General features: G+C 45.7%; 1 protein-coding gene across 1 annotated transcript in view; it reads left to right on the top strand.

Annotated features, from left to right (window-relative positions):
• Nucleotides 1-14,139, top strand: part of pawr (PRKC, apoptosis, WT1, regulator) — a 55,207-nt gene that overhangs the window by 2,091 nt on the left and 38,977 nt on the right. The window lies entirely within an intron of this gene.

Genomic DNA, 14,139 nt, shown 5'->3' with positions numbered 1-14,139 from the left:
AGCTCGGGAGAAACTCTGTGCCAAAAATGCGTGATCGTGCCCTATGGGTTCGAAGGGCTTGTTACTACAAAATGAATACTTTTAAAATTGCTGGTTGAAAGTCAATATATTTGTCATGCTGTCTGTGTTTTATTTTGTGTCGAACAAGCAAAAATATGATGGTTTAATTTGGAGCTGGAACTAGTACGGTTTCCAAGTGTGTTTTGCTTGGAAACTCGGACAAAATGCTTGAATGTGCATGCTCCTCTGAGGGGAAAGAGACATTTTGCATGCAAACGTCGATGGCCGTTTTGGAGTAATGTAGCAGCCAGTAGCCGGCCTTTTTTCCCCAGCGTGCAGATAATTGTTTCCCGGTTAAGTGAGGCAAACACTCTGCCTGTGCAGTTTCAATCAGCCCTCAGACATTCCAGGGAGGTGTCTCCTTACACTCCCGTCTCTCCTCCCGCGGAGAGAGCGATGCGCCTGTTCAGTTGGCGACCTCTGACCCGCAGAAAAATGCGGACGGCACAAAAAGAATCCGCTCTCTCGATCCCTCCCGTGGGCAGACGGACTGTCGGGGAGGGAAGATAAGCCCGTTTCCCTCTCTCACGGCAAGGTGTGCTTCACGTCCCAGGCCGCGGCCAGCTGTCGCTGCCGACCCTCTCCTGCGTTTCTGTGGCCGAAGAGCTGATTTATGGCCGCATTGTTCGCCATTTGTTTGTCTCTCAGCCCCCCAGTGAGTTATGGGTAGGACTGTGGTGTTTCTAACAAGGGCAGGGCTTTGATGCACATCCAGGCTGGACTCCCCTGATACCAGCGGCCTTCTGGGTATCAGGATGTCACAGGCCTTTCTAAACCCTGTGTCAGCACCAGAGAAAAGCCCCATGCCGTCCACATCTGCACCAGCTGCCCTGCCAACCAGCAAATTAGTGATAGGGTCGTTGCAAACAACCCACACAGATCTTTGGACGTACAGAGAGCATTTATTGCAATTTATGCATGCCTTGCATTCTCTTTTATTTATGTTTATTTATTGTCATTGGAGTGAAATGAAGTATGTGCATTACTGGTTAGACTGTTATTTTAATGCTACTACCAGCATCTTCTTTTCTGGAGATGGTGATGTACCTGATATAGTGGTATATACATAGACAAATGTTTCTATTGTCAAGTCTGATTTCTCATTTTGAAGTGTTAAGGAACACTAAACATTACGCATGAAATCGCAGTTAATGTATTGTGGGGGTACAGTGAGGCCTCACGGCCCTGCAGAGCTCAGGCATGGTATCTGTCATGCTGTGTGTGGTCACGCAGGCCTGTGGAGTGCACGTCTAATTTTGTGCAGTGCAGTCACACATGAACAGAGAGGTGGAGAGCTTTTCTCTGGGAGATTTGTTTTATCTTTAGACGGGTGTAGCTCTCACTCTGAGGCCCTGTTAAGTGGCCCTTCGGCGGAGCGTGGTTCGGTTGAGATGGGGAGGGCCAGACTTTTGCTCTTTTGCCATGGGACATTGTCCAGGGCTTGCGTTGCTCTCAGACTAAGTCCCCTCTGACCTGAATTTGTGTGCAGAATTTGGTGTTTGACATAGATGCTGTGAAACATTCTGGAACCCGAGTCTCTTGCCGGTGTCATGGAAACGGCCCTCTGTCAGGCCGTTCTGTAAGCAGTGGCTGGTTCCCACTGGGGAAGGCGCTGTGTGAGCCTCTGAAATCAGGGCCCCTCTTGCTGTTTTTCTTCCCTCGGTTCTCGTCCTTTTGCTTATTTATCCTTGAGCTCAGGGGTGCACTCAAGCTGTGACGGGCAGGGACACTTTCTCTCATCCTGTCGACCTGGGGCTCAGTGTCCCACTGTAGACGACCCCTGATGGCCTTCCCAGTCAAACCGTCTCATGAACCAACTCTCTCCCTCTTTTCCTAAACCTCCTCCTCATCCATGAATGTTGGGACTTTTCTTGTGCACTCTACTCTACCAGACTACCAGTCACATCACTGCAGTAAGTACTCTTAGATATCCCCCTTGGACCCTGAATGGATGCCTTGCGTAACAGCGATGAGCCAGCATAGAAGTGAAAGGTGTCATTAACGGATCGATCTCCAGCAGCGGTCTAATGGATACTGTGGGTATGTGTGCAACCCGAGTCCCAACCCAACCTCTGGTCTGCTGGTGGATCGTCGCTGGCTCTTTGATGTGTGCAATGTCAGGATCGGGTTTCTGGAAGTCACCAGCCCTGTCAGAGCCAGTTTCCTCTCAGGCCTTGCGGACGCTCGCTCGGACGCTGGCCGGAACAGGAGACAGCGCTGGTGACAGCACTGGTCAGAGAGTGAGTAATGAGGGACCTGGGAGAGGAATGCCAGGGAGAGTTTGAGAACTTCCAGGAGGGGAAAACACGCCACACCATAATGGAAGTGTTGTTCTGCATCAGTTTTAGCTGCGACGAATGACTAATAAAACCAAAACAATCATTCGCTAATCGCGGTCCTCCGGTGTATTATATGTAATTGCGTTTTGGCTTGCAGAGCTTTGCAGCAGGAAAGCATTTCTCTGTTTTAAGGGGACGCCTGTGTTTTTAACAGCTGTGTCTGGAGAGTAAAGAATGGGAGCCTAGATTTGCTGGAGCACGTTCGGCTTCACTGTAAATCCCTTTCCAAACAAGGTCACTTCGTCTCCAGAAGTAACTGTGTTTTTTAGGGTAAGCGGGGATTTTTTTGTTGTTCTGTTAGATAAATGGATTTTGTTAAGTTATGAGATATTCGAACTTTTATCTTAGTAACTCATTTTTAGTTCCGGTTTGTGTGAGATTTAGTGACTAAATTACAGGTATTCATGTAATCATATTTTCCCTGTCTGTGACTCGGGGGCGTTTGGTCATAATCTCCCAGAGCTAATGGTGTGTGTGTAAGGACCCTCAGAGGAAATGGCAGGGGAATTCTGGGAAATTCCCAGCACAATGAATGGAAAAAAAGGAGACATCAGTTAGAAAGTCTCTCTGCTTATTACAAGGCACTCAGATTTCCCCAGTTGGGGTGTGGCACCAAGTTTCATCTCAGTTTTTTATAATAAACTTACCCCCTCTCTGTGTCTTCTCCTAACTGCAGACTCATGACGCATTACAAGTCATTAAGTGGTCAAGCTAAATCAGTTAAACTTCAGTTACAGATAAAAGGCGGTAGCTTAAATTATAATAGTCCTTTTCCTCAAAATGCAAGTAGAGGCTCACTCTGAGTCCTTGCCATCTTGGAGATTTCACTGAGTCAGTAATAACACTCATGACTGACTGAATTTGACTAATACTATTACATTTTTGCTCAGTCATTATTGAGCAAATTCTTTAGGATCGAGATGTCTGAATTATCACTTGAAAACCATTCAATACATTCTATATGTGACATACAGTCACTACATTCTCTCTAATTATGTCCAGTAATGCCTAATTATACCTACATACGACAAATATTATATATTTATTTGCGTTCTATTTCAGTTTTTTAGAATTCTTCATGGAATTTAAAAGCTTGATTATTGACATATTTATTAAAGGGAAGTGCTTATTAAGCGTAGGTGCTTAGGAACCAGGCTTTAAACCGAAATGGTATGGGTTTGAATCCCTGAAGGGAACTGCCATATACCTTTGAGGAGGATGCCTAACCCGAATTTTAAATATCCTGCTGTATAAATGGATAAAATGTAGGCATGTCAATTACCCTGTTTAAGCCTGTCTGCCAAGCAAAGAAATAAATGGATGAATAATCTTTTTCCTCAAATCTCTTTTGAGATTGGGAAGAATGGAAATGGTAGAATCTTGGGAATACCATGCCTCCTGGGAGCGGCACAAAATTGCAGCGGCAATGAGTCATTCAGGGATATTTTTACCCAGAGCACTTATCAGTAGTCCTTTAATATGGTGTGGAATGTACTCCCACAATGCGCTCAGACGAAGCGCAGTCACACAGGCCCGATAGTGTGTGGCATTTATGTGTAAAGCGCATGTCTCGCCGGCACTTGTGAAGTCCCTTTTCTTTGGGGAGGCCCTTCCAGGCCCAGGTGTTATCACACAGGGCAGTGAGCAGGGGTGGGGGAAATAGGCCTCGCTGCCCAGCCTGTTTGCACTCTGTGAGGAGTTGCAAGCTGGTCCATCGCTGGCACGCCGCTGCTGATTACCGCTGAGAAAACGTGTCGGATGAGGAAGCGCGGATGTTAACGCAGGCCTTATCCCTCTGAGCCGCGACGCGCATCTCAGCGGTGAGCTGAGGCCAACAACAACATCGCTGTGGATCCGTTTCAGAGTCGGGCTTTGACCAATTCCAGATCACCACCACCATTTTCACCACCAAAGCAGTCCTTTGCTGAGGCTTGTGTTTTTGTGTGTGCGTGCGTGTGCGTGTTTAGATCATGCTGGCTGGATGTGTCGTTGTTTTTGCAAAATAGGGTTGCGCTTTAAAACTATGCAAACCTCAATCCCTTTAAAACACAAACCAGATTCTGAGCTACCAAAGTGGTGGAAACACATATCTCATCAATCAGGAACCCAGGGTAGCTTTCAGGACGCATGCTATCACTTTAGGAAGTCGGCTGGCAAGAATACATTTTGTCCTGGCGGGGGGTATGACCAAAGTCTCTTTCAAGAGACATGTAACATGTGCAGGGTTATAATCTGGAGAGTAATTAACTCGCATGATCTAACGATGGGTCTCCATAACGATTCCTCCAGTGGCCATAAACAAGGGAATGGAATGTTCCACAGAAATGTCATGGGAACCGTTGTCGCCGTGACGCTGTTTTACGGCGTGTGAACTCCGCGGGACTGAGCCTCTGTTTTCCCGCCGCTACTGAACGTGGTGGCCGTTCACACCCTGACGACTCGGGCGATGTACATGCCCCAGGATGCGAATTTAACGGTGAGCCGTGCTTCAGATGATGGCTCCGTGTCTCATAAATTCATCTTCATGCCGTGAAATGTCTGGTGGGGTCAAACGGAGTGGATGAAATGAAAAGCTTTTTGTTGTGCAGAACAAGGTTACTTTTGCTCGCTTCAAATGAACACGAACATTTTATTTTTGGCCCTTTTTTTTTTTTTTTTACTGTGCTTAACAATCGCTAGCTTTGTGGGCTTGTATTTTTGTTGGTGCTTCACAAGATGTTCAGAAGAAACGGCATGAAGGTGTTTCACAGCTCATTGATAAAGCAGAAACCGGTCAGAGAGTACACCGCAAATTAACTTTGGCTGGTCTTTGTCATGAGAGCTTAAATGGAAATATGAAGGACTGTTTGTTAAGCAATTCATTCGGTCAGTTTTTCTATAGTTTACCGCTTGTGTTTAAACCGAACATCACCATTGTGCTTTATGCCCAATTTCCTCTGCTTTTTCCCCCCTCAGCCACCATCACACTGAGTAAACCGACATCAACTTTTCCACGTTATAGCAGTGCACCCGCTCGCAGTTGAAATTTCCTGTCCTAATGCCCTAATCGCAGGACGATTACGCACTGTAACAGTTTGCAGCCTTTCGCAGGCGGCCCTACTGCACAGCTCTCCGTGCGGGCGATCAGAGAGGCAGCCTGCACGACTGCAGACCAGAGGCGGGGTCTGTGATGAGACCCCCGTACGGCGGGCTCACACACACACACACACGCAGGCCCGCGGGTGACACAGTGACACAGACAGGCATAGTTGGTGGGGGGATTAAGGCCAGGGGTGCTGATCCATTGAATCGGACCCCTGGGCTAAAGCCGCCCCTCTTGTTACGCATTTGTTCCCTCCGGGGGCCCGCAGTGTAATGTAACTTGTTTGTTCAACATTCCTGTCAGTTCAGCGGCATTAGGTGGGACTAATGGGGCCAGATTTGTGAGTCAGCGGGAATCGAGGCCTCTCTGCATGATTAGGCATTGGGGCCTATCTGTTTGTATTCATTACAGTGGAATAATGCACCCCAGCCCCCCCCTACCCCGGACACCCGCCCAGCCCAGAGGGACACAGGGTACAGCCTCTCGCCCCGGCCCACGATTTCCCTGACAAGCACTCTGTTCCAATTTTCTTCACCTCGTGTGGCACTCAGACTTTGACCTCAGATACACGCCGCTGGAGGTACCGCATGCCTGTGCAGTGCATACCAGCAAACCAGGAACCATTAAAAAAAAACTAAAGGGATGGACAGACAGTGTGTGTGTCTGTGTGCCACTCTCTTGCTGATTTTAGGGCAGGCGCGAGTGAGTGTTGTGTGTCAGAGAATGCTGTAACTGTAGAAACTTTGAATTATCTTCGAGGTGTGCTTTTTCCTCCTCCTCATGGGCGAGTGCTTTGCATTTTTGCGCACTCTGAAAGACTTAAGCTGGGCTTTGCAGTCATGAAAGACGTTCATTTTTGCGCACCAGAGGATTAAATTCAATTTGATTGCGAGTTATATGAGAGCTACGAAGAATGTGAATTCTTCTTTGTAGCTCTCTGTTTTCCTTTTGAACCTGTAACAAGTTTAAATATTTGGTTGCAGATCTCATGTTTTTTTTTTTTGTTAATGAACCATAGGAGATCTGTGTGCACACATGAAAGGACAGAAACGAATAAAAACAGTGGATTTACAGCAATAGTTAGATGAATATATTATATAACCCCAGATGTATTGAATTTGAATAAAACTTCAGTGAGAACTGAATTCTTGAATCTTGATTTCTCGTGCTGAAAGTGTTTCTTTTTATTTGTACTTCTTTCTATTTTTTAATTGTACCAACGGAACCGTGCCTTCCCTCCGTGTTTGTTATTTTGGTTATAACTGTGTGCAGTGGCCTGTAACCCCCTCGGTGCGAAGTGCACTCTGTAAAAATAATATTGATTGCGCGGATAGCTCTCACCCTGTGCTAGTCCCACAGGACTGGAGGGGAGGGAGGGAGGTGTGTGGACGGGCTGGCAGAGACAGGTCTCCTCTGCTGTATTTACCCAGCGCTAACATCTCTGGCGCGCGTCTCCCACGGACGTCGCTAAATGGGCCGTGGAAAACGGATCCGCAGGCAACAAGCCCCCCCCCCCAAGCGTAGGCGACCCCCCTGGGTGTGCGGTCAGGTGGGAATGATGGGCTGTACCTCTCGCATCTGCTGTTAGATCGTGAGGCATTTTTTTTTGTTTTGTTTTTGTTATTTGGACCTTGGGACGAGTTTGCTTTTGTGTGGAGACTGCCTCCTGTGAGCTGGAGTGGTAAAGGCCTTGGAGTGGTTGGTTGGGGTGAAGGTGGACTCTGGCCACCCCGAAACAGTTGCCCCCCCCCCCAAACCCCACACCACCCCCTCCACCCACCCCTCGCCCCCACTGACAGGCACGAGGCTCACAGGGCCTAAAGGCAACAGAGGCATGGAGCAGGACTCACAGAGATTAGGCCTCCTCACTTCTCCCCTGCCAGCGGCTTACCCTTTCCAAAACACCAGGAGCTGCTCAACTGAGGGGACCTCAAAAACAGCAGCTCAAAAACACCACGCACCCTTAACACCTGGAAGAAGGTCAGGAGCGGGGAATACCAGCTGGGAGAATACCATGCTGTTAGGTTCAGGGGTGGGGCGTGTTATTCTGTGACCGGGGAGTATGTCAGACAGTATGAAAAGTCAACATTTTGCGAGAGCAGCAAAAATGCGTAGCAAAACGCCGTACTCTATGTCCTGAAAACAACTCCCACGCAGTGACTCCAACCATGTGACACGGTTGCAGGCCGTTTGTTCTTTCCTGCCTTGCATTAACGCTTTAGGTTACAGGTGGTCGAGGTGGTTGTGATACAGAACTTGGCATGAGTGGTGAACACCTTGAGTTTGAAATGAGCTTCTCACACAGTGAACTTTTTGTTCTTATCCCGTAGATTACACATATGAACTTCTCTGTATATACCAGGCATAAGGGTTGTGGAAATTTACTCAGGTCTTGTATAACTTACTGATTGCTCACCAGACCTGGTGAATGACAGCTGAAATACCAGGTATCTGTTTAACACATGGCAGTAATTGACTTGCAGTTTTACGGACATATTTGCTTGTCAACTTGGCATACATTAACACTCCAAAAGCTGTAAAAAGTGTTACGTGAGTGCAAAAGTTACTAGTGATAAATGCACACTGACCATAAATAACTTATATGTTCCCTTCAGGCAAACACATGGAGTTGGACAGTCTCTAAGTCTCCCAGCATTCCAATTTGCTGGTATTTCTTAAACGGTGCCAGTTCCTGGAGCTTTTGCTGTAATTTCTGGCCAGATTACTACAAGCAGTGTTTATTTTTTCAGTGAATTTGTTCTCTGCTGTGGTATTTGACCCGGCAGAACGTGTGTTTGTGTGTGTCTGAATCACGGGCTGATCCATCCTCTTTGGCCTTTTGTTTTTCACACAACAGTAAGGGTTCACTCACACGCACACACCTCTTTTGGCTGGACAGTAACAAATGTTTGGTCACAGGCACTCTTATTAGCAGCAAGGATGCTCCCCCTATGTTGTGATGCATTGTGGGTGAATTATTACGTCATGCTTTTACACTACTGCATCTATGTGAACAGCAGTGTAGCACAGTGGTCAGGAGCAGGCCTCATAACTGGAAGGTTGCTGGTTCGATTCCCTGCTGGGGCACTGCTGTTGTACCCTCGGGTGAGGTACCTAACCCAGAATTGCCTCAGTAAATATCCAGCTCTTTAAATGGATAACATGTAAAAATTGTAATCTATGTAAGTTACTCTGGATAAGTGCATTTGCTTAATGCCAATAATGTAATGTAATATAATGTTTGGTAAGGAGATGTTCCTATCTAGGGTGAGTCATAGCTTGTAGCTTTTACTTATCTGTTTACACAGCTGGATATTTACTAAAGTAATTTGGGTGAAGTACTTAGTTTAAGGGCACAACAGCTGTGGCCCACTTAAGAATCAAATAATGAGAGCAGTTCACACTCGAAAGGCAGAATGCACATGTCTTTCTATTTCTTTTATTTAATTTCCGGGAGGATCTCACAGACATTTCAGCACTAGGCCATCATCAGTGTCATCAGTGCCACCTGCATCTGAGAATGGAACAGGCGTCTTTTAGGTTACAAGTCCTGCTCCTTGCCACCGCAGCCCTTGGAGTGCTTTTGCCTCAGAAGAGATTATGCACGCACTCTTTCGTCCTTACCCTCCCCAGGTCACCTGGCGTTATTGGCGCATACTCCCTGCTTTGAAAGTTCTGTGCGGCCTGTTGGAAGATGTTTGAGACGATGCCCTGTGATTCTGCTCAGCTGTGAACAGTGCTACAGATTCCCATTGGCTGCATTGTTGAGAGCAGTCTTTATTTATTTGTCTGCCGTCTTTGACCCACCTGTGCTAGAGTATTTGATACTGACATTTTTGCAACATTCCATTTGGCTTCTCTCAAAGCGACAAGGTTTATTTTAACAAAAATAGGAGAACCTCTGAAGTTGAGTGTCAAAGCAGAGGCAGGGTCCCAAAGAAAGAAGGCTCCCCAGAAAGAGGCATATATTTAAAAAATAAGCCATTATTGTTTTGGCATGCTGGAAGAAGTGACAGTTTTTCAGTGGTTTTTGCATTGCTGAAAACCAGCCAACTTTTCAAGTGTATCGCCAATTAGCCTTCTCCAGGAATGGCTTTTTACTCAGAAATTCACTCCATCTCAAGCATGACCTTTTGAAAGCTGAAAATTTTACCTTTGCATTATTGATGGATTCGATTATATTTTATGTTGCCAGTGATTCTTGTCCCATGAGTCGCAGTCTTGATCGTTAATTTCACAAGCAGCGGGAGGATCTGGGCAAGGTCTTCTCCTGGGTCCCTCATTCACCTTCTGTTACCTCAGAACCAGCCAAATGCCAATTTGAAACATCAACCCCAGGCCGCCTCAGTTCTTCGGGGGGTATTAACCTTTGCTCGGAGTTTTAAAAAATGCACGGCGAATAAAACACTCCTCTTCTGCGTGACAGATTGGATTTTTTTTTCCCCCCCGTCTTCGAGATGCCCTTGTTGACTCTGAATACCTCACCCCAGTGTTCCTCTAGCCCTACTGGGTTTTTTTCATGCTTTGTTAGCTGCCTGTATTTGAACTCCAGGATGGTATTTAGCCTCCAGACCCGCATGATTTATTTATATTTTTTGGCTTGTTTACATTTCTCATTCTTTTGTTTTCTGAAGAACAAAATGAAGCGCTCTGGTCTGGCATGGAAGAAGGGCCTGTTTGTGTGGCCTCTTCAACAGACTGACCGTCCTTGAGATCCATTTGTTGGTGCTCGGCTGGGTGTGTTTTTCCTTTTAAGGGTAATCACCAAGAGGTGTTCAGTGTGGGCTCTCCGGTCATCACTCAGCGGAGTACACTGGATCCTCCCTGGATCACCCTGAATAGCCGCCAGGCCACATTCTGGATTGCGTTGAATACCACCAGGTCACTCTCTCTGGGTTACGGTGAATAGCCGCCAGGCCACATTCTGGATTGCGTTGAATACCACCAGGTCACTCTCTCTGGGTTACGGTGAATAGCGCCAGGTCCTTCTCTGGATCACCATGAATAGGGCCAGGTCGCTCTCTCTGGGTTACGGTGAATGGCACCAGGTCATTCTCTCTCTGTCCGTCCACACACCTTCATTTATCTTCCCCATGCCAGACTTAAAGGTCGCGCAATGGAATGCAAACAGTCCTTGTATTGGCTTTATCTGCAGAGCCCGCACGGCAGTTTGCTCTGGGAGTTTGGTTCCAGAACGAGAGGGGACCGTACACACAGCGTGCAGATGGCAGGCTCTGTTTTGTGGGACCTAAAAAAAAAAGAAAAAAAAAACCTCTACCCTAGTCATCTATTAAACTGAATCCTCTTTGTATTTTGACAATTCGGGAACATATTAAACAAGAATAACCACTTTGTTTCAGAAGGGGGGCATAAAACTGCCTTTGGGTTACTATCACATTTAATGCAAATGAAGACGGATGCAGATGTCTGACATTCTTCTAGGATTCCTGTCTACTGTAAAACATATGCTAAATATGCTAAATAAGTAAAGCTTAATAAGTAACATGTTGACAAGGCCTGGTTCCAAAACAGTACTCAGAAAAGTAAATAGGGACTTCCTGTTTGTGATATGCTGACACAACCCTGCAACAAAACGATGCAAAAAGCAACTTATTTCAGAAACGGTTGATGAGTTGGCAACAGATTGCACTAACATTGTAAATCAGACAGCATACATTTAATGAACAAGAGCTCAAACTTGTCATTTCCAGTCTTTAACAAGAGCGTGGGTGATTCCTCCCGAGAGTGCATTATTTCAGTCTTGGGCTGGAAAAGACTATTAAAAATAAAGAATCCCTCAACCTCAAAAACTGCTTCTAATGCACTGGGCCATATAAACAGACTCTAACAGTTTTACGAGGGTATTCCAGCCAACAGCTTCACTACGGCATGGCATCATTTTGAAGTGGTTACCGTAAAGTTTAAAATTGAATTTCCTCCCTCACACGAGTCCGTCTCTGCTTTGATACTGTGTGCTTCCCCGCACAAAGTTAAAGAAGTTTAAGTATATTTTACACCGATGTTGATGTGATTTGAAACCATTGATGTTTAAGCCTAGTATAAAATAAGGTGCATGACAGGCTCAACCTGTTATTCTCATTATAAAGCTGTAGAGAGCTGTGGAGGGCAGAGAGCAGTTAGTTTCAGATCAGTGCAATACAGGACAGTATCATTTTACCTGGCACTCTCATACGTTTATTTCAGGCTGCTGTATCACACAATTAAAATGAAAGATTAAAATCAGGTAAAAGTCAATCTAAGGGAAATGGGCATGTGCAAACAGGTTCTTTTTTAAGGTCAGGTTTAAAGGAGTGAGGTGTAGTTTTTCTCATAATATGGCTATGGGACTGAGATTCACAGCTGAGGTGCAGACCAGCGAGAAGTTCTTCCCCCTCCTGTTTTTAGGCGCCGGGGGGGATCACCAGTACATCGGTGGACACTTCACACAGCGTACAACTGTGAGCGCAGGGATCCAATCAGTTTAGTGACGTAAGGTATCTTGGTGCACATGTTTATCTTCACTTCATCGGAATCCCATAAAGTGTACTTTTCTCACCATGCCCCTCCTGTTGTCTGCAGACGGGTGGTCATGTTCAGACATTAATGAATGCATGACTCATTGTCTGGTGTCTCTGATTGTGGCGGCACACAATAGGCTTTGAACAAAAAGACCATTGAGCAGGAATGTACAGACACTTGGTAGGTTTTTGGGTCTTGCATAGATTGCGGTCGTCGCAATAGGAGAAATTTGTCTGTTCGGTTTTCTGAACCAGGTCATGTTACAGGGAGGTGCACCTGTGTCGTCACATGCCAGGCGAAATGCTTTGATTGTACTTCAGCGACTTCAGGTTTGTATTCAACAGTTCATCCTCCACTACCAAACAGAAATTTATGAGGTAGATGGTGTATATGTTCACTATTGTAGTGCACATTTTTTCTAAAGAACTATTGTTCTTTAGTGTGAACACATCTGCACCTTTTTTCTTTTTTTCCTCTCTCGATTATACTGTGTTCTGTAACTGTAGCTCTGTTTTGACATTGTGTAAAATTTAAATTTTGGGCAAAGAATAGTTTGCCGGCGCCATGAAGGATGGTGGAGTATTATGCAATGAAATATGCGCTCTGTGACTGGAATCCCAACAATAGATTTTGTGTAAAGAATACGTCGTTGCCGTTGAATTGTTAGGGAGACGGGCAGAGTGCTGCAGGTAAGGAGTGGATTGTGTTCCCTTCCCTGAGAAAGTTGATACTCGCTCACTCACCTTGCTGAGTAAGTAGCATTTAAAAACGGCCCCAGATCAGAGCTGCTGATAACCGGCTTGTCTTGTGCCTGCGGCTGCTTCGGGACGTGGGAGGCTCATCATCTTCCTCTCTCAATCTCTCTCTCTCTCTCTCTCTCTCTCTCTCTCTTTCTCTCTCTCCCCCTCTTCCTCTCTCAATCTCTCTCTCTCTCTCTCTCTCTTTCTCTCTCTCCCCCTCTTCCTCTCTCTTTCTCTCTCTCTCTCTCTCTCTCTCTCTCTCTCTCTCTCTCTCTCTCTCTCTCTCTCTCTCCCTCTCTCTCTCTCTCTGAAATGCTGAATATTGCCTGCTATGGGATAATTACCCAGGGAGAGGACAGCTGCACAATCTAAAAAAACCTTTTGATTGTTTTTTTGTTTTGTTTTTTTTTTGGTTAAATAATTACTGGGGAAATGTGGCATGTTATAACGTGCAGGGAGAGTACTCACTGTACATTTGGCAAACAGAATTGGGAACCATGTTTTGCCAGCTGTGCCAAAGGCTTGATGGTCTGGAAGCAGGCTGAAGCTCCAGCTGCAGGATCAGTCATTCAAAGGAAGGTTCTCTACAAAGTTTTGTAACAGGTTTGTTTCATTCCCTTTAAAGTCCCTGTTTCATTCCCCGGTAAAGTCGTTACTTCAAATTCTCACCATGAACTTAAGAAGAAAAGAGAAAAAAGGATTTGTACAGTACAGCAGTCTTACTTCCCTGGACTGGGGTATGTATGGACAATATATTTCAAAGAGGAAATTATTTTGTATTTGTCATATTTAGATGCATTTCAGATTAATCTATAATGATTCATTCACCACCAAAATCACCCTCTCTTGCCTATATAACGGAATGAAGTGAGTCATAAACACTTAAAGGCACAGTAAATACTGATTACATAAGTGTACATTCATGACGAACTATGTCCCTGGCAATATCGAAAGTGATACAGCACTTCTGATGACTTACCCAGTGATTATATTGCTGTACACTTTTGAAAGACGGTTTTTCCTTCTGTCGTTTGTTGTTTGCTCTTGGGGAAGGATTGTCATGTGATCTGTATCGGGCACAACATTAAGCCCTCATCATTTTCCTGAAAGCAGCCGTCTGATTGGCTCAGGAGGCCGTACCTGTGCTGCGTCTGCCAGTGAGGGTAAGGGTGTGCGTGGCGGAGACCCGACCGCGATTCCCGCCAAAGCGAATGCCGTATCTCGTAATTAAATCTGAATTCCATGGCCGCGCCACTCCTCTAGTTTATTAATCTGGTGAACATGTTCCCATCTGGATAAGCTGATAAAATGTGAAAAATTACCTCCCATTCTACATGTTTTTTTTTTCTTTTTTTTCCCTCCTCTGATCCTGATCTGGTGAAGTGGCGCTTTGATGAAT

Source organism: Megalops cyprinoides, chromosome 25 (assembly GCF_013368585.1).
Source record: "Megalops cyprinoides isolate fMegCyp1 chromosome 25, fMegCyp1.pri, whole genome shotgun sequence".
Lineage (NCBI taxonomy): Eukaryota > Metazoa > Chordata > Actinopteri > Elopiformes > Megalopidae > Megalops > Megalops cyprinoides.
The sequence above is the reverse complement of the archived record's forward strand: the minus strand, read 5'-3'. Positions and strand labels throughout refer to the sequence as shown.